Source organism: Fukomys damarensis, unplaced genomic scaffold (assembly GCF_012274545.1).
Source record: "Fukomys damarensis isolate Sample0158 unplaced genomic scaffold, DMR_v1.0_HiC HiC_scaffold_16, whole genome shotgun sequence".
NCBI classification, from domain to species: domain Eukaryota; kingdom Metazoa; phylum Chordata; class Mammalia; order Rodentia; family Bathyergidae; genus Fukomys; species Fukomys damarensis.
The window spans coordinates 110,524,716-110,551,936 of record NW_022900928.1 but is presented as its reverse complement, the minus strand read 5'-3'; the positions used below and the strand labels follow the sequence as shown (position 1 = coordinate 110,551,936).

Here is a 27,221-nt window from a genome sequence, read left to right as displayed (position 1 = left end):
ATAAATATCAGTATACTATAGAGACCCCTACTTACTCACGTTTATTATGGCACTATTAACAAACAATTTATACAGCCAGCCAAGAATGAAGGCATGTTATTTGCAGGATAGTGGATGGAATTGAAGATCATCATATTAAGCAAAATGATCCACAACCAGAAAGATAGTCACTTTGTATCTCTCATACATGGAATCTGGAAAAAACAATGACTTGAATGTAGAAGAGAGATAAAGAGGAAAGGGTTGGGAGAGAGGAAAGACAAATATATGAATAAATATAAAATATTGTAATAATATAACAGATATATAAACCACTCCTAATTCTGGTGTAGAAATAAATACAAAACTAAATTTGTATTAAAATACAAAACTATAACAATAACTATAAATATAAAAGATTTTAATTGATACATAATACAAAAAGGTATAATTTCTGACAATGACAAAATGTGTGTCAGGAGAAAAATAAAATTCTAAAGTATGCGTATGAGCTTGAAATTAAGTTTTTATCAGTTTAAAACTGATTATTATAACAATAAGATGCTTTATATAAGCTTGACAAAGAAAAGGTGAAGGGAGGGCAGGGACAAGGGGAAAAAATGAGAACCAAGACCTGTCATGTAAAGGTACAAGATCCCAATGATGAATGTAACTGTACTGTATACCTAAAATGTACCAATAAACTCAATTTAAAAAAAAAGAAAAAGAAAATACCTGCAAAAGGTACACAAAAGAAGATGAGAACTGAATCAAATCATATCACTTCAAAAAGTAATGAAACATGAAAGAAGACAGCAAGAGAGGCAAAGTACAAATATGCAAAAGACAGAAAACAATGAAAAAAATGACAACAATAAGTGCCTTCATATCAATAATTACTATAAATTTATATGGACTTAACACTGCAAACAAAATATAAAATAGCTAAATGGAGTTAGAAAGTAAAAGGAAAAAACATAATCCAAGTATATGTTGTTTATGAGAGACTTGTTTTAGAAAAGACACACATAGGCCCAAAGTGAAAGGATGGAAAAAGATATTCCATACAAATGGTAGCCAAAAGAAAGAAAAGAGTAGCCACACTTATATTGGATAAAATATGTCTTAGTCATTTACCTGTAGCTAGGACAAGACATCTGACAGCAATGACTTAAAGGAAAAGGGTTTTATGCTGGCTAATGGGTACAGTCCACAGTCCACCAGCTCCAGGGCAGAAGAGCATGGTGGAAAGGCCTGGGCAGAGAAAAGCTGCTTACCTCATGGCAAGGGAGAAGCAGAGAACAAAGGAAGGAGGCAGAGAGGGAGATACACACTTCTGGCCACAAGCCCAATAACCCATCTCTTCCGGCCTTGCCCCACCTCCTAACATCATATTTAATTATAGCACCCCATGATTCAACCACTATTCAAAAGTCCGGACTGAGTGCATAAGGCTTTCAGGGAGCCTCCAGATATAAACTATAACAATAGACTATTTCAAACTCTCTCAAAAGAGATTTAAAAAATATGTTTCATAATGCTAAAAGCATCAATTCAAAAGAAATATAAAACAATTACAAATACATATCAGCCAACTTCAGAGCACTCAAATATATGAAGCAAACACTGGCAGAACTAAAAAAGAGAAATAGACAACCACACAACAAAGCAGGAAATTTTAATACCCCACTTTCAGTGATGGACAAAACATCAAGACATATGGATGAACATACATAGAACGTTCCAAAGAACAGCAGAAGAATACACATTCTTTTCAAATGCACACAAAAATTTATCCAGAATTGATCACATAGGTAACAAAACAATTTTTTAAAATTTAAGGAAATTGAAATCATGACAAGTGTGTTTTTCAACCCCAATGGAGTGAAATTAATTAGTAGCAGAAGCAAAACTAGAAAGTTCACAAATACATGGAGAGTAAAGCATCCTGGAATAGCCAATAAATCAAATATTAAGTCAGAATGAAAAGTAGGAAATATCTTGAAACAAATGAAAATACAATATAATAAAATTTATGAGTTGCACAAAAGGTAGTTCTAAAAGGAAATTATATAATCATAGATACCTACATTAAAAAAGAAGAAAGCTCTCCAACAAATCATATAACTTTACACCTCAGGGAATTAGAAGAAAAAGAATTAATCAAAAACTGATTGAAGGAAAGAAATTACAATGACATAAAAAATAAAAGAATAGAAAACAGAAAATCATGACATTAAGCCAGCTTTTAATGTGTCAACAAAATTGACAAAATTTTAGATAGACAAATTTTAAAAAAAAGACAAGGCGGGTGTGGTGGTGCATGCCTGCAATCCCAGCACTTGGGAGGCTGAGGCAGGAGGATTGCTGTGAGTTGGAGATCAGCCTGGGCTACATAGTGAGGTTCCAGGTCAGTCTCAACTACACAGTGAGATCCTGTCTCAAAAAACAAAAAAACAAAAACAAAACAAAAAAAAAGACTCAAAAAGTAAACCATAAATAAGAGGGGATAACACAACCTAGTTCATAGAAATTAAAAGGGTGATAAGAGACTATTATGAATAATTATATGCCAAATATTGAATGAGAATAAATGAATAAATGTCTATCAACATGTTTGTTACCAAATCCAATAATGAAGTGAATCAGTAATTAAAAATTTCCCATCAAGGATATTTCCCAGAACAATGGCCTTGTTGGGGCATTTTACCAAACATTTAAAGAAAGACATGTGGGGGACTTAGCTCAGTGGTTCCACCACCTGCCTTGCAAGCACAAGGACCCAAGTTCAATCCCCAATACCCCCCACAAAAAAGAAAGAAGGCATAATAGCGATCCTTCCCAGACTCTTCCAAAATATTGAAGAGAACACTTCTATACTTATTTTACGAGATTAGCATTACCCTTATACCAAAGCAATTATAGGAAAACTACAGACCTATATACACACTATAGTTCAACACATGGAAATAAATAAATGTGATAACCACATTAGCAGAAAAAAGGACAAAAATACATGATCTCAAAGAAACAGTAATGCATTTAAAAATTCAAAATATGTTTATGATAGAAATGAACTAGGAATAGCAGAGGACCCTTCATAACTTAATAAAAGCTATATATAAAAAGCCCACAAATAATATCATGCACAATGGTGAAAAGTTGAAAGCATTTCCTCTAAGAGCAAGAGAAGGCCCACTCTCACCACGTCTCTGCAACATAGTACTGGAAGTAGTAGCCACAGCAATTAGGCAAGGAAAATAAAGGTATCCAAATCAGACAGGAAAAAGTAAAATTGTCTCTGATTACAAATAACATGATTTTATATGTATATACCTCTTAAAAATTTCCACAAAATCCAGGTAGAACTAATAAACTCATCAAAGTTGTATGTATTTATTCACTTTCAGTTGCTATCACAATATATCTGAGACTGTGTGATGTAAAAGGAAAAGACGTTTATTTTGGCCTGTAGTTCCAGAAGCCAAAAAGACGCTAGTATCTTCTTGTCTTCTGATGAGGGTCTCAACCTGTGTCATATCACAGCATAAAATGGAAATGGGAAGTGGGAATGTGAGGGAGTCCAACAAATGCAGGGTGGGAAGTGAGAGTGTGGCGGTCCAGCCATCACAACATGAACATGTCCGAGTTGGGGAGTGAGGATTAAGAAAGGAAAGAACACTCAAGCCTGAGCGGAGACCAAGAGAAGTCTGATTTCACAGAAACAGCTCCTTTTAAAGGCACATTAACAGGAAACACCTGACTCCTACAGATAACACCAGATCTTTGACTATCTCTTCGAGTTTCTCCCATGCAGGGTCAAAAACAAGCTTAACACGTGCAGTCCTTAAAAAGGAACAAATGTTAACAAATGTTAATTAGGAACATCCTGACCACACATTGTGTCAATGCCTTGATTATAAAGAAAGAAGTTATCTTTTAAATGTCAAATGCCAGTGGGCCATGACTGGCTCCCACATTTCCCCCTTTTTAGTATATTTAGAGCAGAGATTTTCCCAGCTCAGAAGAAAGGCTGTGCCTATGTTAGGTGAGAAATGTCCAGAGAAATCCCTTGCCCATCATCAAGCCATGAGAAATGTAATACTCATGCTCTGTCTTAGGTTGGTTATTTCTCCACAATTCTCTTACCCATCTTTGACTACCAGCCTCTGCAGGGGTTATACCATAGGTTGTGTAGGCTTGACATGTAGCTTTCTCTACCTCTATCAACATTTGTAACCCTTGAGCCTCATACCAGGACTCATTAATTTTCACAGGCATCATTACAAAGGGAGGTTTTCTCAAAACCATCACAGAATGAATGAATTATATTCATTATCAGTTTCATAAGCAATCTCTATATTTTTTACTAATAACATATAAGGAGCATCAACACAAGACATTATATTAGAGGCCCCAATGACAACAATATTGAAACTAAGGCTAGTAACTTTGACATCTGACCATAAGTATATTTCTCCCAGTGCAGCAGCAGGTTCCCAAATGTTGGTTTGAGGAAAACATGAATCTGTCCACCAAAGTCCAGCAGAAAGGCTAAGACCAGCAGGTGAACTCTTTTATGTAGTGTTGGTTAAAGATCAATCGAGGAATGTCCTTTTTTGTCCCAGAGAAACTTCTCAATGTAGCAGTCTCATTTTCTTTATAAAATAGAAACATTACTTTATCAATGACCAAGCATATTTGTATCATTCACCAGTACCGGCACTTCACATGAGACAGGATGTGCAAGGAGAGGATCTGGTATATAAGTCCAATGTTCTTGAGGATTGGCATCACATCTTGCAGGAAGTGACATCAGCAGGAGTATGCACATGACGAATCAGCCTTTCCGGTAGCCATCGAGCTCCATCATGTTCCTGTGAGAAAACACAAACATGCCCTTGGCCCCATATTAAAATGGGGTCGGGTCCATACCATTGGCTAGTTAAGTGATCTCTCCATTTTACCAAGGCATATGGAGAACCTTGTGGATGCCAAAATCTTTCTGCTGCTGAATGGCCATTCTTATCGATTTGTAAAAAATTTAGAATGTAAGTAGCATGATTTAAGTAATTTCTAGATGAGGAGGGATATAACTCCCCTTTTTATTTTTTGGAGCTGCATTTTCAGTGTGCCATGAGTACGTTCAACTATTCCTTGTCCTGTAATGTAGCTTTGTATCAACAGAATCTTCCTTTTTCTTTTTACAGAAATTATATTTTGAAGATAACCATCATAAACATGTTACAATAACATATTTAGAATTTAGCCTTTTTTTGATAACCAATGTAAACATTTTAAACATATTTAACAAGGCATGTCTTTTATAAGGCTATGAAAATTATTTGGGCAGCTCCCATTAGTGAACAAAGATCAGAATAAATTTTCTGAGCAGCTGCTTCTTTATTTACCAACAGGAGTGTATCCAAACTTAAAGGTTTATATTTAATTATCTTTTAAATTTTTTATTTGATCAACAATCTATTTGTATTTGATGTTATTTTGAAGAAAAGCATAATGAGACAAACACTTTTGAACACTTAGACAGAAAAACATATAAGACAATTTAAATGCGTGCACTCAGATGGTTTTGGCCAATTGAATTATAAAATCTTTTAGTTATGACTAGTCAAAATTTTTGCAGGTCAAAATTAACAGAGATCTCTTAGAGTTAAAGGAATGAAAGCTCTTCTTGACTGTAAGCTACAGCAACCAAAGAGGGCTCTCTCTCTTTTTTTTTTTGTCTGGGATCCAAACTATCTCTGATGAGAGTCCACAAACTAAAAGCATCCACGGGTAACTTGCTAGGTCCGTGTGCAGCATAATAATCCTGTAATTGTTTTCCTACCTTACTCCAAGTATCTAAATTTACAGTGCCTTCTTCAGGGAACCAGGGACAAACTATTTCTACAAATTCTAAAAAATTACACAATTGCTGGTGCCCTACTCTAGCACCACCAACACGCAATAAATCTTTAAGCATATGTACAAAAAGCATGCAACTATTGCCGGCTCCCATTTTCAATATTTACAAGAAAATTCACTGCTCCTTACCTTTACATTGAGGCCTCGTTCTTCTCTGCAGTGTCCTTCACTGGATCCCTCGATACTCAGGTCCCACGTTCAGGTGCCACTTGTGGCAGTCCAACTGTCACAACATGAACATGCCCGAGTTGGGGAGTGAGGATTGAGAAAGGAAAGAACACTCAAGCCTGAGTGGAGACCAAGAGAAGTCTGATTTATTTCACAGAAACAGCTCCTTTTAAAGGCACATCAACAGGAAACACCTGACTCCTACAGATAACGTCAGATCTTTAACAGGAAGCACCTGACTCCTACAGATAACGTCAGATCTTTGGCTATCTCTTCAAGTTTCTCCCATCGCAGGGTCAAAAACAAGTTTAACACGTGCAGTCCTTAAAAAGGAACAAATGTTAACAAATGCTAATTAGGAACATCCTGACCACACATTGTGTCAATGCCTTGATTATAAAGAAAGAAGTTATCTTTCAAATATCAAATGCCAGTGGGCCATGACTGGCTCCCACAGAGAGAAAGCCTAAGAAGCCAAATTTGTTTTATAACAACCCAGTCTTCTAAGAACAGAGCCATTTCCATAAGTATATTTTACAATTTGATCTCAAGCTCTGTCCCAGTCCCATCTACAGGTAACCATACCTCTGGCGTTGCTCATACTTCCCCTTCTCCCTGACTCTGTAACCTCCTTCCTTTGAATGCATGAGCCCTTGTGCTGGGCACCTGTCTTAATTCAACCACGGGGATGTTAAAAGATCATCACTGATTCTTCTCATAGCATCTCAAATATAGCCCAATGCATGCATATTTTGTTAACTTTTCTATACAATTTTATACATTTTTAAATTATAAATTTTCTTTTGACACTGTTTACAAATAATTAGTTAATGCATTTAACAATTATTTATGATTTTTCAGAACTCATGAAACATAACCAGGCATTCCTGAAAAGCAGGGATGTCACAATTAAAGTTTATAAATACATTTTTTTTTGAGACAGGGTCTCACTATGACCTGGAACTCACTATGTAGCCCAGGCTGGTCTTGAACTCACAGTGATCCTCCTGCCTCAGCCTTCCAAGTGCTGGGATTACAGGCATATGCCACCATGCCCAGCCAATACAATTTTTTTTTTAAAGTAAGGTTCTGCAGTCATGCCTCTGCCAGCCCCAAAGTGAATTTTATCACTGTCTGCAACACCAAATAATCTCAGTGGAACCAAGAGTATAGGAGAAAGAGAACTAGGGCTAGGGGCTCAAGAAAGTTTACTCTGCCAAAAGACAACAAGCTAAAACAACAACAACAAAAAAAACTGTGCAGCATAATCCACTGCACTTCAGAGAGAAGACATCCTGAATAGAACCCTTCTGAAATGACCTGTTCAAATACACAGTACCTTCCCCACCACAGCCTTCACTCCTTGTAAGAAGGGATCCTGTTGTGACTGGACCAGCTGTGTCCACACAGTTTCTAACACATGGGGAGCACTCATAAAATATGTCTTAAATTTCCAAACTGAAATGTGATTTTACCAGGTGGAAAAATGGACTGGGAAACCACTAAATTTTAAGTGGTAATAGTACCAACATTTGGGAGACTGACAGAAGGATTAAGAGTTCAAGGCCAGCCAAGACTACAGAGTGAAACTGTGTCTCAAAAACATTGAAAATTAGTTAGAGGTTTTATATTTAACTTAGTTCTTTTTCAATTTTACTTATAGTTTTGTTTCCCAAATTAATCCATACTAACCAGTTACTAGTCATTGGATCACTAAGGTAGATTTTTGTCCAGCAGGTGTCAGTAGCGCTCAGTTTAGTAACTTCTATTGGTCATAAACTTTAAAAATCAATAAAGATGATAGAAAAAGTTACTTCCACCCAGAATTGCATTACTTTGTTGACATTTGAAGAAATGGTGTGAACATTAAAGAATCCACCCAACTACTCAGGCATATCACAACCACTACAAGTATTCATAACAAACACGATTTTAATGCTGTTTATCCCATTTATTGTTAGCTAAAACCCAAACCATGTAAGAAGAGGGGTGAAGAAAGCTGTATATTTAAGGATATTCAAATATGGGTTATGATGTCTGTTTTCTGAAGACCATAACTTTATTTCATTTAAATTTTTCTTTTTTCTCCGAGTAAAACTAAATGATCCTTTTATTCTGGTGGAAATACAAATGCCTTTCTATGGCTTTAAAAGGAGAAAGAGTAAAGTGAAAGAAAGCCCGATTTTTTAGTAGAATTCACAAAGCCCAAAGAATTTTATTATAAAGTATCATCTTTAATTTTTCTTCTTAAAACTAGAAAGACCATACATGATTTGAAAATGAGATTGTACCAAACAACGGCCAAAGAATCATCCGTTCATTTCCTTCCTTTCGTCTGGTCACGGAGAAGGATAAGTCATCAGCCGTGATTGTTGTTACTTCACGTCACTCTTACTCATGTATTCACCACAGTCTACTTCCCCTCCACGAAAATGCGAGACCCCTTTTCACATACGGAGACGCTACATCTCTGAGGCCGGGCCGAAACGCTGATGTTCGGTACCTCGTCTTCTTTGGACTGACATCACCTGTTTGATATTCCTTGCTGTCCCCTGATAGCCACATCTCATTTGCTGCTAGAGAAAATGTGGTGCCAGGATTTTTTCCTTCCACCTGCCTCGTGACAGGGTCCCGACCCACTCGCCCAAGCGACTGCCAGTGATCTTTCAATCACCAAATTGCTGGCTGCCTCAGACTCATGTCTTACAAGCTCACGAAGCACCTGTAACACACACAGGTCTTCGAAAAAGCATGGCTCTTATGTTCTTTCTTTCTTTTCTTTTTTTTTTTTTCAATCTAATCTTTTGGTTCTTCTGCCGCGGGAAAAAAATGTTGCCTTATCCCTGTCAGCAAAGACGGAGCAGCGCAAGAGACTGGGCTTCCCCTGCCTCGCCAAGGGGATGGGCCGGCGCCCTTTCTCAAAGGTGATGCTAATAAGGTAGGAGAGGAGGAAACACAGAAGTTTCCAGCAGCGCGGTTCCTTCCTCACTCTCTCACCCGACAAGCCAGCCAGCAGCCCAAAGTATTTCTGAAGAGAGCCTCCTAAAGCCACCACACTGGCAAACTACTTTAATTATTATTAGGTTTTCCTTAGTTCTGAATTTTAATCTGCTTGTACCTAAGAAAAAATTAGATGTTTTCAGTAAGTATTAAAAAACCATGTCTTTATCTAGAAATTGTCTGGAATCAGGCCTCTTGTCTTCTGGCCTCTGAGTCTGTCTCCGGGCCTCCAGCCCCTTCTGTCCCCCAAGGTTTCCTCTGCACCATAAACACACTTTCCCTTCAATTCCGTAAAGGCAGGTATATGAATTCCCACACTGGACCCTGGCAGCTACAGTAGGTGTTCAGGGAGGTCTGCCTGGGTGTAGCAGAGATGGAGATGAGACGTGGATAGAAGGTGGATGGAGAGTCCTTCAGACCTTCTGCCACACTGTAACTGGCCTTTCATTTGAGTAGCTGTCATGGCAGCTATTACTGTTTTTATTCTAATTCCTAAAAGTAAACATGCATGCACAGGCATGTGCACACACACACGCACACACACACAATCTGAAATTTAAATCTCTGTCTCAGTCTTCTTCGCATCCTCCTGCCCTCACTCCCACCCAAAGTCCCAGCAGGTCCAGATTGCCCCAAATGTCCCTGATGCACCCTAGGTACTTTTACTAAAATCATCTGCAGCAGCACATTTAATGTACTTTTAAAATCACCATTTCTTAGTGAGGAGAAAGGAAGTTTATATTCTCAGCAATATCAGAGGATAAAAAAAGACAAGAAGCAACTGACTTTTATTAATAACTTTGCTAGAAGGCAGCAAAGCAACATCTGGAATACTTATTACCCATTTGGCATGCTGTTCATCTCCCTGGGTATGATTCAACATGACAAGCTCTGTCAAAAGGAAATAAGCTCCATCTAGTTAAATTAGAATGATTAGGGTCATTTAGGCAGGGGAAGTTTAATTTGTATGGATCTAGAAATTTTATACAAACTGGAATACCTAAGTATTTAATCTTCCCTGAAGCCCAATTTAAAATTGAAAGAGACTATTGCATAAATCTATAATGAGATGAGACGTATTAGAAATTAATTTAACTATTACCGCACTGCTAGCATGTAGCCTAAGATATCAAAGAACGTTTCACTTGCAGTTTGTACACAATAATAGAAGAAAGTGTTCGGTTACAATTTGCTAACCATTCAATCATTTTATGAATTCTTTAAACAAAAATGACTATTCAAACTGAACTTGATTTTTTTCCTACTGTTTTTTTAATTATCCTGCTAAACTTATGCTGCAAAGTAAATTCAACAGAATGGAATCATAACCTTTCCTTTCTTAGTAGGGATTTTTAACATTTCTGTAGCCACTGAGCCTTTTAGAGCTCATTGGAAGCTATAGATACTGTCTCAAAGTAATGCTTTAAGTATGTAAATAAAATATATAGGACTTTTACAAATGTACATAATCTTTATAACAATGGAAATTGACTATATTGAGACACAATATCGAAATACTTTAAATTTTGTGACATAGTCATATATGTACTTCATTATTAGCACCTCTAATAACAAAATCCAGTGGTATAGCCAATCACAACTATAAATTTGAAGTTATGATGAACAGGAATAACTGTTGTAGCATGTAATAAAAATGTAGATATTTCTATCAGTGACAAAGTTCCAGGTACCAAAAATACAACTCTATTTGTTGCCTGTATCAATAATTGAAGGAAATGTTTAATTTTGACTTAATTTAGTAAATTAATAATGATTATTTCCCATCTATATGCATAGACCATCAAATCTATCCCACAACCACCAAGGGGCTGGGTTATAAGACTGTGGGTAAGCTGGGCATGGTGGCACATGCCTGTAATCCCAGAACTCATGAGGCTGAGGCAGGAGGATCGCTGTGAGTTCCAGACCAGCCTGGGCTACGTAGTGAGTTCCAGGTCAGTCACAACTATATAGTGAGACCCTTTCTCAAAAACCCAAAAAACTGTAGCAGCTGGAATCTGTTGATAGCAAAAAACACAGAATGTAAAAGTAGAAGAGCAATCCTTTTTTTTTCTTTTTTTCGTACCAGGGATCGAACTTGGGTTCTTGAACTTTCAAGGCAGGTAGTAGAACCACTGAGCTAAACCCCCAGCCCTGGAACAGCAATTATTTAGTTGACTATTTAACAGCCCAGACAAATAACAGGTTTGAGTAGCCAATCTGGCTCATAGTAGAACAGCCAGATCAGTTTAACTTCATGTCATGTTGCTAAACAGCACAGGCTCACCCCAGGTGTGTTAAGAGAACACTGAAATTACCTGGTTTCAATAAATAATCAGAGTTCCTCAGTCATTTGACTAACTCCATATCTCATTCCGCTCTCATTTAAAATACGCAGTCTTAGAATTAAATCTTGATGTGCTCTTGGAAAGTCTTCAGTACCTTCCTTAATCTAAGAGTATAACACTTCCCTTGAAAGGTTGTGTTTCATTTAACAACATTTATTCAGCACCTATTCTATGCTGGGTGCTGGAAAGCAAAGCTGAATAAGACCTAGGAACTTACAAACTACTGGGAGAAGCAAGTGAATGAATAATTGAATCCACCACCAAGTTGAATTTCTCATAGTAAGTTATATACCAAGAACTACTGGACTCCAGAAGAAAGAATCCTTCTGAGTCTGAGGAATGGGAAGACATGTTGGGGGATTAGAATTTGCACAGGTCAGGCAGATGTACAAAGGGATGGCATCCTTGACAAAAGACTGGAGAATCATACCAGTTACCAGGCACTAAATGTGAAAGAGTCTTGGGTTTCTGGGTTCTTTTTGTTCGTTTGTTTGGTATTGGGGATTGAACTCCGGTCCTTGAGCTTGTGAGGCAGGCAGTGGAACCACTGAGCTAAATCCCCGGCCATTGGGGTTTCTTGTTAAGCAGCCTGAATCCTATCTTGTTTGCCTGTTGTAATCTGAAGCAGCAGCAGCAGCATCACCTGTGACTTCCTAGAAAGTCACGTTCTGAGACACCCATTGTGACCCACTGCCTCTGAAATCTGGTGGTGGAACCTAGATCTGTATTTCATCAAATCCTCCACCCGATTCTGATGTACACTAAAGTTTCAGAACCACTGCCTTGGAACATCATGGCAGAAGGGAATGGCAGAGAAAAGCTGCTTAGTTCATGGCCCCTGAGGGGCAGAGCAGGGAAACCATGCCAGAGAGGGAGGGGCTGGGAACCATAGAGAGCCCCCACCCAACCACATCCAGGAGCATCTTCCACTAATCTACCAGAGGTATCTTAACACGATGAAGCTGGCCAATCACGGTTGACAGTCACACACACTATTCAGAATGAACTGCTATCAGGCTTAATGAGGAAAGGGATTGATTCCAGGGCGGGGGGAAAAAAATATAACATGGCTGACTAGAGGCGCAATCACATCAGAGGAAGCCAGAGAGGATTCTTTGAACCCACAAGTACTCTATAGAAGGGGAGAGACTTTCACCCTCAAATAGAAAAGTAATCAGAAAGATGACACATGGAGATCCAACCAAACATCTAAATCAATGAAAAGGGGAAGCTGTGCCTCCACAGCTGGTCCACACTGCTCCAGTCCCTGCCCCTCCAGGGAGCAGCCATCACCAGAGAAATCTCCAACAGGCTCTTGGACCAAGCAAGTGCTGCAGAGGCTGGACTTCTAAAACAGACTGAATATACCACCGGCCCCTCTTTCATCACGTCCCTTCCAAACAATGGGGAATAGTGCAGCCTAGTGGCAGCCCTGCCAGGGCTCACAGCAGGCAAGGGCAGGTTCCCTCTTCCACACCCGGAGCAGGAAGGACTAACAAGCAAACAGAACCTGTGGACTCAAGAGGTTATGTACCCTGTCCTCCCTTTACCTCAGACCTCTGCCTGCAAGAGAATGCTCTGCTGACTTCCCTGGCTCCCCAGTGGTGTACAAATGCACCCACTAACTCTGCCGTCACACCTGGGGTGGGGAGTACCTAAGCCAAGCCAAGGGACAGCACCAGGTTCTGCCTACTAACTGCAGGGGAGAATTCTTCAGTCTCCGTCACCTTGCACGTGGAGTACAAGGGAAAAATGGAAAAGTTGGAGTGGCTGTCTGCCATCAGACTGCATCCAAGGTAAGAAAAGAATTACATGAACACTCAGGCTTTTTGGCGTAGTGGTTACAGGGGAAATCACATATGTATTCTCTTGTTGGACCATTTGATATAGGCTCCTGTAGATTTTTTTTTAACTTTGATTTAGTTGGTGTTTATTTTCTCTCCATCTTCTCATCTCCCTGTTGTCCTCCAACTCAAGCTTCCATACAATATTTTTTTTTACCAGTTTCTTTCGCTTTTTAAATTCAAGTTTTTTATTTGCTATATTATGCTCTTTTTAAATCACTCTTATCTTCTCTCATATTAACTTTCCATCATCTCTGCTCTTTTCATTTTGCTCTCCTTAACTAGTCTTCTGTCTTCTTTGCCTCTTCTCCACTTTACAAGTGCACAAATATATGTATATATTCTGACAACCTAACTTTCCTAAATCCCAAAGTACACCTCCTTCCTCCACAGCCCGCCCTTGCTCCCACAAATATCTTATAAACCTCAACACTAACTCTTCAATCCAAGTAAAAGACCTCCAACAGAATCTGAACTCCACACCTAATTTTTTAAACTATTATTGTTTCTCCTATCTGCCTCTCCTCTTGAGTTACACAACTCTTTCTCCCATCTCTCTCCTTCCCTTCACTTCCCCCTCCATATCACATACTAATTGTTAATAACAAAAGAATACAGACTGTAAAGAAAAATGATAAAGGATAAAAGTTTAAATGCAAGGTTGACCACATAAAAGTGATTTATGATTGGATTTGTTGATGTTCTTCTAACCAGCTTCAGCTACTTAATTTAAGTGGTTTGGACCCTGTGATGGACTGAAGAGGTAAAGAAAATGGAAGTCAGTCTGTAAGTGAAAACATCTTCATATCAACTACAACCTCTGCTCACCCTACTTTACCTCCACATTCATGGAAACACAAAAAGTAAGGCAACAAAAGGTTCCCAAGTTCTCCCCACTCTCTAAGTGTAGATTCAAAGGGCAGCAATGGAAAGAAAAACAAATACCAGGCAGCAGAGTATCATAAATTGATTAAAGATGACACTGAGAAGAACAACTTAGGGGCTAGGGATGTAACTCAATGGTGCTGTGCCTGCCTTGAAAATACAAGGCCTTTTTTTTTTGTACTGGGGATTGAACACGGAACCTTGCGCTTGCAAGGGAGGGAGCAGAACCACTGAACTAAATCCCTGACCCCGAAAATACAAGGTCATGAGTTCAATCCCTAGTACCACAAAAAAAACAAAGAATAAACAAGAACAGCCTAAGTCTAACTGGAGTTGAAGAGAAGCTAGAAGATAACACACATGGAATAAAAAGTTTGTTTACAGAAAGCAAAGCAGAAAACTTCCCAAGAAAGAGGAAAGAGTTTAATATACAGGTAAGAGAAGCTTACAAAACTACAATGAAAAAGGAAGCCCCCATGGCACATTTTAGTCAAAATACCAAATGTTAACCCCCACCAAAAAAGCAGAATTTTAAAATCTGTAAGAGAATAGCAAAATATCAATTACAAAGGAAAGAAAATCCATTAGGATTACAAAACACATTTCAGCAGAAACTCTGAAGGCCAGGGGAGTCTGGAATAAAGTATTTCAAGCCCTGAAATGAGACAACTTCCATCCAAATTAACCCAGCAAAACTTCCTTTCAAAATAGGTGGAGAGAGGGGGATACCACAATGAACTGAGAATGTGTGAAATGAGTTTGAAACGTCTGTCTAATATTGCGGGTATGAGAAAGATCCCAGGCTGCATCTACCTAAAAGACGGGATGTTCAGCAATGTAAATGTTCTTTTCAAAACCAAGTTTGTGGATGGAGTTTCAACCATGGCAAGATTTATTCAGAGTCAGAATGGAAGGATTCCAAAGAAAACAAAAGCAAAGCCAAAAGGACTCAAATGAGCTCATGGTGGAAGTTTAAAATACAAACTTATTCCTGCACCTAAACCTATTTTTAAAAATATGATCTTTCAAGAAATTGGGATCTAATTTGTTGATATAATAACAACATTATTCTGTTACATAACTAGTATTTTCTCTTCCTTTGTATTATCTCTTGTAAATGAACAGACTGTTCTCGTTCAGCTAGTCTAACTGTGGTCCAATTACTGTGGCTGCGGTTTTATGTGTATAATCAAATTTTTTTCTTATGCAAACATTTTATGTATTAAGGAGCCTGATATACCTGATTGGAAGAATATGTAGAAGAAAAAAAAACACAAAGAAACAAATGAAATCCAAATACAGAATAAACATAGCTGACAGTCAGCTTTTAAATAGTTTAATTTTTAAAGCAAAATTAAGTGTTTTCTGTTGCTAAAAATATTATTTAGTTAAGGAAGAATTATAAAGCAAGTAGCTGGATGAACAAAGGGAGCACAAAGAAAGCTAATATATATGTACAGAGGTACTGGAAGTTAGTCCCTTGAGGACACAGTGTCAGATTCTGAGATGGGAAAAAGATATTGAAAAGATTTCCCATTTTGATGTTGTTGGAATATCATGTTTCTATATGCACAGTAATTGGTCTTTGCAACCTTGATTTGTTTTGTTTTTAAAGCTTTATGAGTATTTTATAGAGGTTTGGGAAAAAGTATGTTGTGTGGGTTTATTTGAAGTCTCAATATTTGTAAAGCTTTTTGTCAACCTTTTCATAATCTAATTGATAACCTGTTGTTGACTGAGAATGGAGGGTCCAGCAGACTAAATCAAAGTCTTTCTTGAGTCTGATAAGCATACAGATTGATCTATTAATAAAGTAAGTCAACAGCTTGGTGATTATTATAATCATTTGTACATTATGCTTTCCATTTCTAAAGGAGTTCCTTAAGAACTCTATAGGTGGAACTAGCAAACATTGTAAGACTAGGATTTATAGCTTTTGTTTTCTCTAGATACACCATTGAAATAGTGTGTTTATTATCTGAATCCTAAAAGTTCCAATGTGACCTAATCTGATCTTGGATCTGTTATTTTGGCCCCATGTCCACTCCTGATACTTGACTAGGTGCCTAAGTGTTATTATTGTCCTTGCTCATACTTATTGGCTCTAGGATTGACATTTCTCAATATTCATTTGCCATACCTGCTATGTAACACCCAAATAATCGCTTCTCGGCCTTTTGGCTAAGATCAAGTGTAGTAACACCCAAATAATTGATATTATAGAACAGATTGGAATGGATTTTATTTAGACTTAGATCCGTCTACTGTGAGAGAGAAGAGAGATACAACAATAAATGCTGAGTTACAGGAAGTCCAATATCACAGATGGGAGACCTACAGAGTTTTTTTTTGCTTCCTTTCAAAAGTATTGCAGATTGTTCACCAAAACAGTTGTATGCATCTAAATAATTACCAATAAAGTAGAACATACAAGTTTCATCACACACACACACAAAACCAGATGGAGAAATAAGGACAATCCATGAAAAATAACAACTTAAGAAACACCAAACCTGCAATTCAGAAAATACTTGAGTATCCTAGACAGTGACAAAGAAGCCAACAAGTCCAAGATCCAGATGGAATTATTCATTAAGCCCAGTAAATAGATAAGCAGAAGAAAAGTAAAGAAAGAAAAACAAAGAAGTCATCAACAAGAATACTTTATCAAGAATAAATCAACACCTTTCAGGAATAACTTGCAATGTAAATGGTCTTACCTCCCTAACTGAAAGACACAGAATGGCAGACTGGATCATAAAACAAAATCCAACAGTCTGTTCTGTTCGAGAAACTAATCTAATCTGAAGAGATATTAACAGGCCAAAAATTAAAGGATAGAAACAATATTTCATGCAACAGGACCTCCAAAACAAGTAGGGCTAGCAATTTTACTCTTAGACAAAGCAAACTTCAAGCTAAAACTGATCAGAAGAAACAAAGAAGCTCAGTACATACTAGTTAAGAGGATAAGACAACAGGAAGAGATAACACACACCCAATAGTGGAGAAAGTATCTTTATAAAACAAACACAGCTGTACATAAAAGATCAAATAAACAACACAGGCATAGTGGGTGACCACAATACCCCTCTTTTACAAAGAGAAAGCTTAACTAAGCAAAAAAATCAATAAAGAAATTTCAGAACAAATGAACTTCATAGATATATACAGATATCTCAAAAATCCTTAATAAGATATTGGCAAATAGAGCCAGGGATTTAGCTCAGTGGTACAGCCACTTGCCTTGCAAGTGCAAGGTTCCAAGTTCGATCCCTGGTATTAAAAAAAAAATGATATTGGCAAATAAAATGCAGTAAATCATCAAAAGTATCATACACCCCAGGGCTGCAAGGATGGTTCACATACCATCAAATCAATAAACGTAATACACCAGATAAACAGAAGCAAGGACAAAAACCACATGATCATATCAATAGATGCACAAAAAGCTTTTGATAAAACCTAACATCCACTCATGATAATAAAAATCCTGAAGAAAATAGGTATGGAAGGACCTTATCTGAATTTGGTAGAAGTCATTATGACAAACCAATGGCCAACATCATATTAAATGGGGAAAAACTCAAATCTTTCCCTCTGTAATAAAAAAGCCAGTCCATGATGTCCACATGCAACACTTCTATTCAACACAGTACTCAAAAATAGCCAGATCAATCAGGCAAAAGAAAGAAATTAAAGGAATATGAATAGATAAGGAAGAAGTCAAATTATCAACATTTGCAGACAACACGATCCTTTGCATAGAAGACCCAAAGAATTCCCGCAAAAGACCTAGAATTAATAACCAATTTGAGGAATATATCAGGAAACAAACTCAACATACAAAAATCAGTAGCATTTATGTATACCAATGATGAACTAACTCAATGAGAAAGAAATTATGGAAAAAATACCATTCACAATAGCATCAAGAAAAATTAAATACCTTGGATCTGTTTGTTTGTTTGCTAGTATCATGCTGTTTTATCACAGTAGCTTTGTAGTCAGGGATTGTGATGCCTCCTGCTGTGACTTTGTTGCCCAGGATTGCTTTTGCTATTCTAGGTCTCTTCTGGTTCCAAATGAAATTAGGATTGTTTTCTCTAATTCTGTGAGATATGCTATTGGTATTTTGATCAGGTATTTTGATATTTCTGTATAGGAATGTTATTGATTTTTGATTTTTGACTTGGTATACAGTGAGTGATGATGGTGGACATCCTTGTCTTGTTCCTGACTTTAGATTGAAAGCTTTTATCAGATTGATATAAAGACTATTCCAAATTTCCGTAGGGTTTTATCATGAATGGGTGTTGCACTTTGTTAAACATATGCCAGCCACATTATCTTTGAGAAAGGAGCTAAACACCTTCACTAGAAGTAAGATAGATCTTTAATAAATGGTGCTAGGAAAACTGGCTTTCCACATGCCAAAGATTGAAATTAGACTCCTATCTTTCACCGTGCACTAAACTAAAATCAAAATGGATCAAATATCTAAATATTAAAAGAGAAACATTAAATCTTCTGGAAGATGGAATAAGAATTCTTGAAGACACTGATGTATGTAGGCAAAGACTTTATGAACAAAACTTTGACTGCACAGGAAATACCACAAAGAATCAACAACTGGGATCTCGTCTTATTAAAAAGCTTTTGCACAGCAAAAGAAACCACCAACAGAGTGAAGAGACAACTAATGAAGTGAGAAAAAAAATTTTTCCAGCTGTTCCTTACTAGAATATATAAAGAACTAAAAAAATCAAATCCCCCAAATTTACAAACCCAATCCAAAAATGGGCATTTGAAATGAATAGACACCCCTCAGTTGAAGAAGTAGAAACAGCAAATAAATATATAAAGAAATGTTCAACATCACTGGCATTCAAGAGATCCAAATTAAAACAAGCTAAGATTCTAACTCACCCCAAAAAGAATGGCTATTACCAAGAAATCAACCAATAACAAACACTAGTGGGGCTGTGAGGAAGAAGAAACCCTTCTTCATTGTTGCTAAGAGTGTAGATTGGTGCAATCACTGTGGAAATCAGCATGGAGATTCCTCAAAAAATTAAAGTTAGAGTTTCATTGAAACCACCTATTTCATTTCTTGCTATCTTTCCAAAAGAAAAGCATCTTACCAGAAAGACATATGCACACCCATCTTTATAGTGGCACAGTTTGTAATAGATAAATCTTGGAAAAAGCCCAAATGCCCATTATCCAATGACTGGATAAAGAAGATTTTATACAATGGAGTACTTCTCTACCATAAAGAAGTAGATATTTCTAGCTAAATGCATGCACCTTGAGACCATACTCTTAACTGAAATAAATTGGACACATGTCTAAATACTACATTGTTTTTTTAGTGTAATAAACACAAAGTATAAATAAGGCCCAAAATGTATAATAGACATTGGGAATGGGAAGAAAATGTTCAAATGGAAAGAAGAACAAGGGAAAGGGAAGGGGAAAGGGAAAGAAGGGACACACACACAAAAAGAACAGAAAGACTGCAGGAAGGACAACCACGCCTGCTCCCGACCCAGCTGCCATCACTCAAGCGCAAGGAAGGTAGCTGCATGGGTGCCCCTGAACCCCCATAAGCCGCCCCACACACACTCTCAGACCTCCTGACTGTGCCAGTCTTTAGACCCACTCTGCAAAGACAGAGGTGGTCATCAAGGGTATTTTTCTGAGTTCCCAACTTTGAACATCTTTCAAGAAAGGGTGTGGGAAACCTGCAATAGAATGTTGTGGAGTTCAACCATTCAGAAGGTTGGGGAACTCAATCTGGGCCTTGCAGCCCAAGGTCAGTCAGCATCATGGGGTTCAGCCATCAGCTAACTGAGACCAGGGGACTTGCATCCTCGCTCTCTCTGAGCCATTAAATGGTAAATACACTATACTGAAATTTTGTTCACTGCAGACATGTTCTGAACTGCTTCTTGATTTCAATTTAATTCAAATGATTTAAGGGTGATAGACTAGTGACTACCACCAGTGGTCAGTGTCAAAGTTGTGCTTGATCTTAACGTGTTGCTGATTGTTTCAGTTGGGATAATGCATTGCAGTTGATTTGATGAACTGTTTTCTCTGATGTTATGAAGATGAGAAAGTCTGTAGGTCATTAGAGAAACGGAAGCTAGGGTGCAACTATATCAGGAAGATTTGGGGTGATAATCCAGAGATTAAACCAAGGACAGTCCGACAACAAAAATAAAAATGAGAAAACACTTAAGCAAGACACAAGGACAGACTTCCAGTTCACCAATGGCAAACAGTAGGGCAAATGAGGATGAAAAGGCTGATAGTGAACCACCAGGACACCCTAAACTCAAAGCACAGGAAGTAACAAACAGATCAGTCAGGCTCTAGAAAAATTCAAAACAGAAATAATTTCCCAGATAACCATAGAGATAGTGAGCAAAATGGAAGTCGTGATTCAAGACTCTAGAGCAGAAACTGACAAAAAATAGATGAGCTCAGGACCATGATAGAAGCCATGAAGGCCCAGCATAAGAAAGAAATGGAAATAATAAATGCTCAACATAGGAAAGAAATGGAATCCATAAAACAGATTCAAACAGATATGCAGGAGATTAAACACTCTATCGAAAGTGTACACAACAGAATAAAAGAATGTGAAGATAGACTCTCAGATACAGAAGATAACATTGTAGTCAGTGACCATGAAAAGAGAGGTCTCTTAAAAAAAGTAAGGGATCATGAGAAATCGATCCAACAACTCCTAGATGATGCAAAGAAGAATAACATAAGACTGATAGGAATATATGAAGTAGCAGGAGAAAATACAAATGACTTTAAAAAGCTGTTCACAGAATTAATGACAGAAAACTTCCCAAACAGAGGGGAAGAATTTGACATTCAGATAACTGAGGCATATAGGACCTCAACTGGCTACGATCAAAAAGAATCTACACCTAGACATATAATAATCAAGATCCCAGAAACCCAACAGAAGAACAAAATACTACAAGCAGTAAGAGAAAAGAAACGAATCACATACAAAGGAAAGCCCATCAGAATCACAGCAGACTTTTCAACACAAACCCTTGGGGCAAGGAGAGCCTGGAATGAGATATTTCAAGTACTAAAAGAGAACACCCTTCAACCTAGACTGATGTATCCAGCAAAACTGTCTTTCAAAATGGATGGGGAAATAAGACACTTCCACGACAAGGAACACCTGAGAAACTACACGAATACCAAACCAGCACTACAAGCAATTCTAAACAAGTTCCTAGAAAAAGACAATGAAGGCAACAACACCATGAGGCCCAACAGAGCAAATCAAATAGCCAAGGCAAGAAATTAAAAGGAGAAGGTGAAAAAGTAAAAAGAGTCAACAAAAGGCCAATAACATGTCAATAATAAGTCAGTACATATCAGATATAACCAGCAATGTCAATGGCCTTAACTCACCAATCAAGAGAAATAGACTGGCAAAATGGAATAAGAAGCAAAAATCAATATGGTGTATACAAGAAACACACCTAGTGCAGAAAGAAGCCCATAGACTGAAAGTGAAAAGATAGAAAACAATTCTCCATGTGACAGGAGTCCAGAAAAAAACAGGGGTAATGATCTTATTTGCAGACAAAGTAAATTTCAAACCAAAACTGATTCTAGTATTATCGGTGTAGGACAGTACTGTATCATACCTCTATGGATGTAAAATATCTTGTACGTGCTTTATGGTACATAGTAGAGACTGTGCTTTATCAGAGTTACATTTAATGATATTACTCTAGAATGTCTCCAGATGATGATTAAGATGCTAATAAAATAAAAATGGTCCCAGGTACCACAACAGCAACAGAACTTTGCTGTTTTCTGGATATTATTCTTTTATTTTTTTTGTTTTGTTTTGCTTTTAATGGAATGTGCTGAATGTCTATGATTTAGTTCAGATGACTACAGAACCTGGAAAAGCTTAATGATATTACTCTAGAATGTCTCCAGATGATGATTAAGATGCTAATAAAATAAAAATGGTCCCAGGTACCACAACAGCAACAGAACTTTGCTGTTTTCTGGATATTATTCTTTTATTTTTTTTGTTTTGTTTTGCTTTTAATGGAATGTGCTGAATGTCTATGATTTAGTTCAGATGACTACAGAACCTGGAAAAGCTGTTGCTGCTTGCTGCTATCAGTTCGGGGACCATTTTCACCTCCAGAATTAAGGATTATTTTAATGCTACATCATTGCCTTTTCTCTTTTACTTTCTTTTTTAGTTTTATTTTAGGATTCCCTATTTTTAATGTTCACACAGAGATTTCTTTAACTGAAATACCGAATAGTTTCTTTGGTGTGAAAAGCTATAATAGTACACAGGATCCTAATGAGACAATTAATAATGTGAAATTGGAAGTAAAGAACTAAAGGTGTAGGGAAAATGGGACAGGTGGGGGAAAGGTAATAAGGGAGAGGGAAAAAATATGAGAAACTGAAAAAATGGAAATAAAGTGTTTGTAAATGGGGAGGGGAGGAGTGGGTGAAGGGAGGGCAGGGACAAGGGGAAAAAATGAGAATCAAGACCTATTATGTAAAGGTACAGAATCCCAATGATGAATGTAACTGTATTGTATACCTAGATTGTCCCAATAAACTCAATAAAAAAAAGAATAGAAGGAAAAATGGAAATAAAGCTTTTGTAAATAAGGAGGGGATGAAGGGTTGAAGGGAGGATAGGACAATGGAAACAGAAGAAGAAAGACATGTATGGGTACAAATTCTCTATGATGAATCTGATCATTTTATTTATCTAAAATGTAACAATAAAATTTTAAAAACACACAAAACAGGAAAACTAAATACCTAAGAATTAACCTAACCAAGGAAGTTAAAGACCTCTACAATAAAAATGAAAGTGCCCTGAAAAAGGAGATTAAAAAGACATCAGAAAATGGAAAGATGTCTTCTGTTCCTGGATAGGCAGAAACAATTTTGTCAAAATGAACATACTTATAGAAATGATATATAGATTTAATGTGATACCAATAAAAATATCTACAGCATTCTTCACATCACTAACAAAAACAATCCTAAAATTCATACAAAAGCAGAAGATACTCAGAGTAGAAAAAAGCAATCCTGGGAAACAAGAACAAAACAGGAGACATCACAATATCTGGCTCCAAGTTATACTACAAAGCTACAGTGATAAAAATGTCATGACACTGACATATAAACAGACATGTGGACCAATGGAACAGAAGAGATGATGCAGAACCAACCCCTGACACATCCAGCTATTTGATCTTTGACAAAGTGACCAAAAACATACACTAGAGGAAAGATCGCCTCTTTAGCAAATGTTGCTGGGAAAACTGACTAAGCATGCTGAAGATTGGAACTACACTCATGTCTCTCATCATGAACTAAACTAAACTCAAAATAGATCAAATATCTAAATATTAAAATAAAAACACAATCTACTGGAAGATAAAACAGAAAAAATGCTTGAAGTCATAGGTGTAGGCAAGAGGTTTCTCAACAGAAATCCAGTTGCACACAACAAACAACAGGAACACTCAACATATGGAATTATATCAAATTCACAAGCTTTTGTGAAGAAAAAGAATCAACACAGTGAAGAGACAACCTACAGAATGAGAAAAAATTTTGCAGCTATTCCTCGTACAGAGGACTAATATTCAGAATACATAAGGAACTCAAAAGTACATTCCCCAAAGTAAAAAGCCTGAATAAAAAAATGGGCAAGTGGAATAAACTGATACTTCACAGAGGAAGAAATACAACTGGCTAACAGATATATGAAAATCTAGTCAACATCTCTGGCTATTAGAGAAATGCAAATAAAAATAATGCTAAGATTTAATCTTACACCAAAAAGAATGGCAACCATCAAAAAATTATTATAGACAGCTAAGTTAGTTAAACTATTATAGGCAGTCCATCAGGGCTGGACCCTCAAAAAGATCATTGCAGAAGATAAAAACATATTACAACCTTGGCTAGAGGTACATTCATTGTAGGTCAGGCTTCAAGACAAAGAGAAATGACTACACCCAAGTACTTCCTCTAGGGATGAACAGCAGTGATTTATATTCTAAATAGGCATCAATCACCTTGGGTGGGGGACCAAAACCTCCCTAGTCCATTCCTTTCTGGAAAATCTCTCTTCCTTTCATGTACAGTTGCTATGTGGCCTGTTTCCCCATTTGATCCCCATTTAATCAATATTACCTGAACAACTATACTCATAATCTTATTGGTTGGGCATAGTTTTGTCCCACCTCATACCCACCTTGTGATTTTCTCTTGGCTCAGTAACACCTAAGCGATCATACTTGTAATCTTATTAGTTGACTGTAGTTTTGTCCAACCTTATACCTGCCTCACCTCTTGGTTTTGCTCTATAAAATTCCCTTGAGAAGCGGAGTCCCTGGGCAACCTACTTTCTGAATCCCTTCATGTCTCTCAAACAGAAGCTACCCTTCCCTTGATAAATATTTCCTACTCTTAACCTCTGTTGTTCCTATAATTTGATTTTGGAGAACATGTACTCAGCATATCACACATCTAAAAGGTTGGGAGTTATAATATTTCCCTTGTATCATTTGGAGATTCTATATCATCCCTATATCATATGCCCTATATCAAAATCAAATAATAACAAATGCTTATGTGGCTAGAGTAAAAAGCAACCCTTCTACATCTTTGGTGGGACTCTAAGTTAGTACAAACATTATGGCAATTAGTATGGTAATTTTGCAAAGAACTGGAAATAGAAATTCTATTTGACCCAGCTATTCCCCTTGTAGGTATACCCAAAAGAGCTACAGACATCACGTTACATCCTTACACACATACAAATATTTATAACAGCACAATTGATAGTATCTAAATCCTGGAACCGATGAATAGACAAAGAAAATATGGTATTTATACATAATGGAATACTACTCAGCTGTAAAAAGTATAAACTTGACACATTTGTAGGAAAATGGATTTACCTAGAAAACATAACATAAAGGGAAATCAATCAAACAAGCTCAAATTCTGTTTGATTTATTTCATTTGAGTAAAAGTAAAAATAAAGAGAAAAACAGAAATTAATAGAAGGAATCAGGGAGATAGTTCCTTTTATAAATGGGAGAGGGGTCCAAGAGAGCAGGGGTGAGGGGAGGGTGGGAGAGGAAGAGGATGTAAAAGGATTTAAGATGCTTCATGTACCTGTACCAAATACCCACACTGAATGTTGTTATTATATGTCACAAACACTAACTAAAATTATAACAATACTACTACTAATAATAATGAAGATCGACAAAGGGGATGTAGAGATAAAGGGAGGGGTGAGCAGGAAAGGGAAGGGGAATAAAAAGAATCAAAATATACTAAGTACATGTACCTATTTCCACAGGTGAATGTAAACCTTGTGTACTGAAAATATGTACTATTAAAATTAAAACTTTTTAAAAAGATGACACTGAAACATCTTCTGTTGCCACAAAGTAAAGAAATGCTCTAACTATAAGGATAAGGACAGGTTGACATGATACAAGAACCAGCTTGAAGCAGCTTCTAAAGAACAATAACAGAATAATTTAATAAAATAAATAATAACATAAGATATAAATTGAACTAAAACATCACTTCTGCAGCATTCTTAGTCAAAACACATAACCTCAACCTATTCGTGAGAAAACATCCAACAACACAAATTGAGAAACATTCTACAAATACTTGAAGAGTTCTCCTCAAAAGTGTCAAATTTATAAAAGTAGAAGGAAGATTAAGAGATTTTCATAGATTAGAGGAGACTAAGGAGACAGGACAACTTAATGCAATTTGGGATCCTGATTTGAATCCTAAAACAGAACTAAATTAATAGTGAAATTTAAATAAAATATACAATTTAGCTAACAGTACTGTATGAATGTTAAGTTCTTGGTATTATGAATTGCATATTGTGTTAATATCTGGGGAAAGTGACTGAAGTGTACACACTACATAATATTTTGAACTTTTCTGCAACTCTCAATATCTCTCAAAATAGAGTTTAAAATAAAATAAATAGCTATCATAACTGAAATCCTTTTGAAATCCCATGAAACTGTTCCCAGTGGATGACAAAAACCAAATACCTAATTTCTTGGGAACTCTAATGGCTGTCATTCATTCCAAGTTACTTGGCTCTGAGAACTCTGTTTCATGTGTCTTAACTCCCTAAAGAATTTAGACAGAAGATTTACTTTAGAGCTTCATGAAGCTGAAGCCTCAAGGCTGTTCATTCACAAAGGCCGACAGAATGCTGAAAGTTGCTGGGAGCTATAGAATGTTCTGTGTAGGTAAGGAGGGGAGGCCAGGTTTAGAACAAAAACATTTCTGTGTAAGTAATTCTGATAAATTGCCTAAAGATCACTCCAAACAAAGGGACACATGTCTCTAAGTCTCCAGCAACTTATGATTTCTTTGCTCATTCTAGAAATACTCCTAAATATTTACTTAGTTCCTAATTTTTATTTACAAATTATGTTTTGTAATGAAATCCCCAAGAATTATACAAGATTCATGTTCAACTAGATAAATAAGCTTCTGTATGTAGCAAAGGTACTCAACAAACATTTTAATTGCAGAAAATCATTCCTACTTTTGTAAAATGATGCTTATATCGATCAGTCACTTACTAGCAGAGTTTGAAAACCCTAATTTAGGGGAGATTTTTACATAACAATTCTCAATACAACACACTTAATCACACTTAATACAACACACAATCACTTAATCACACTTAATTACACTCATAGAATGACAGCACTTGTAAGATTCTAAGAGACCTTCCAACTACTTACATGCTTTGCAAATGAATGGTAAGGACAGATGGTCCCCAACTGATGTTTGACTTAAGATTTTCCAACTTTACCATGTTCCCAAAGCAATACTCATGTAGTAGAGACCATGCATCAAAGTTATGAATTTGGATCATTTCCTAAACTGATGATGTTCAGTAGGGTAGGTACATAAGATGTATTCTTGACTTCAGATATTTTCAACTTCCTGTTTGTTTATC

The 27,221-nt window shown here is 36.9% G+C and overlaps 2 pseudogenes; one reads left to right on the top strand and one right to left on the bottom strand.

Annotated features, from left to right (window-relative positions):
• Positions 1–8,325: 8,325 nt before the first annotated feature.
• On the bottom strand, positions 8,326–8,825 carry LOC104856689 (annotated as a pseudogene).
• Positions 8,826–16,310: 7,485 nt separating this feature from the next.
• Positions 16,311–16,394, top strand: LOC117286497 (annotated as a pseudogene).
• The last annotated feature ends 10,827 nt before the right edge of the window (positions 16,395–27,221 follow it).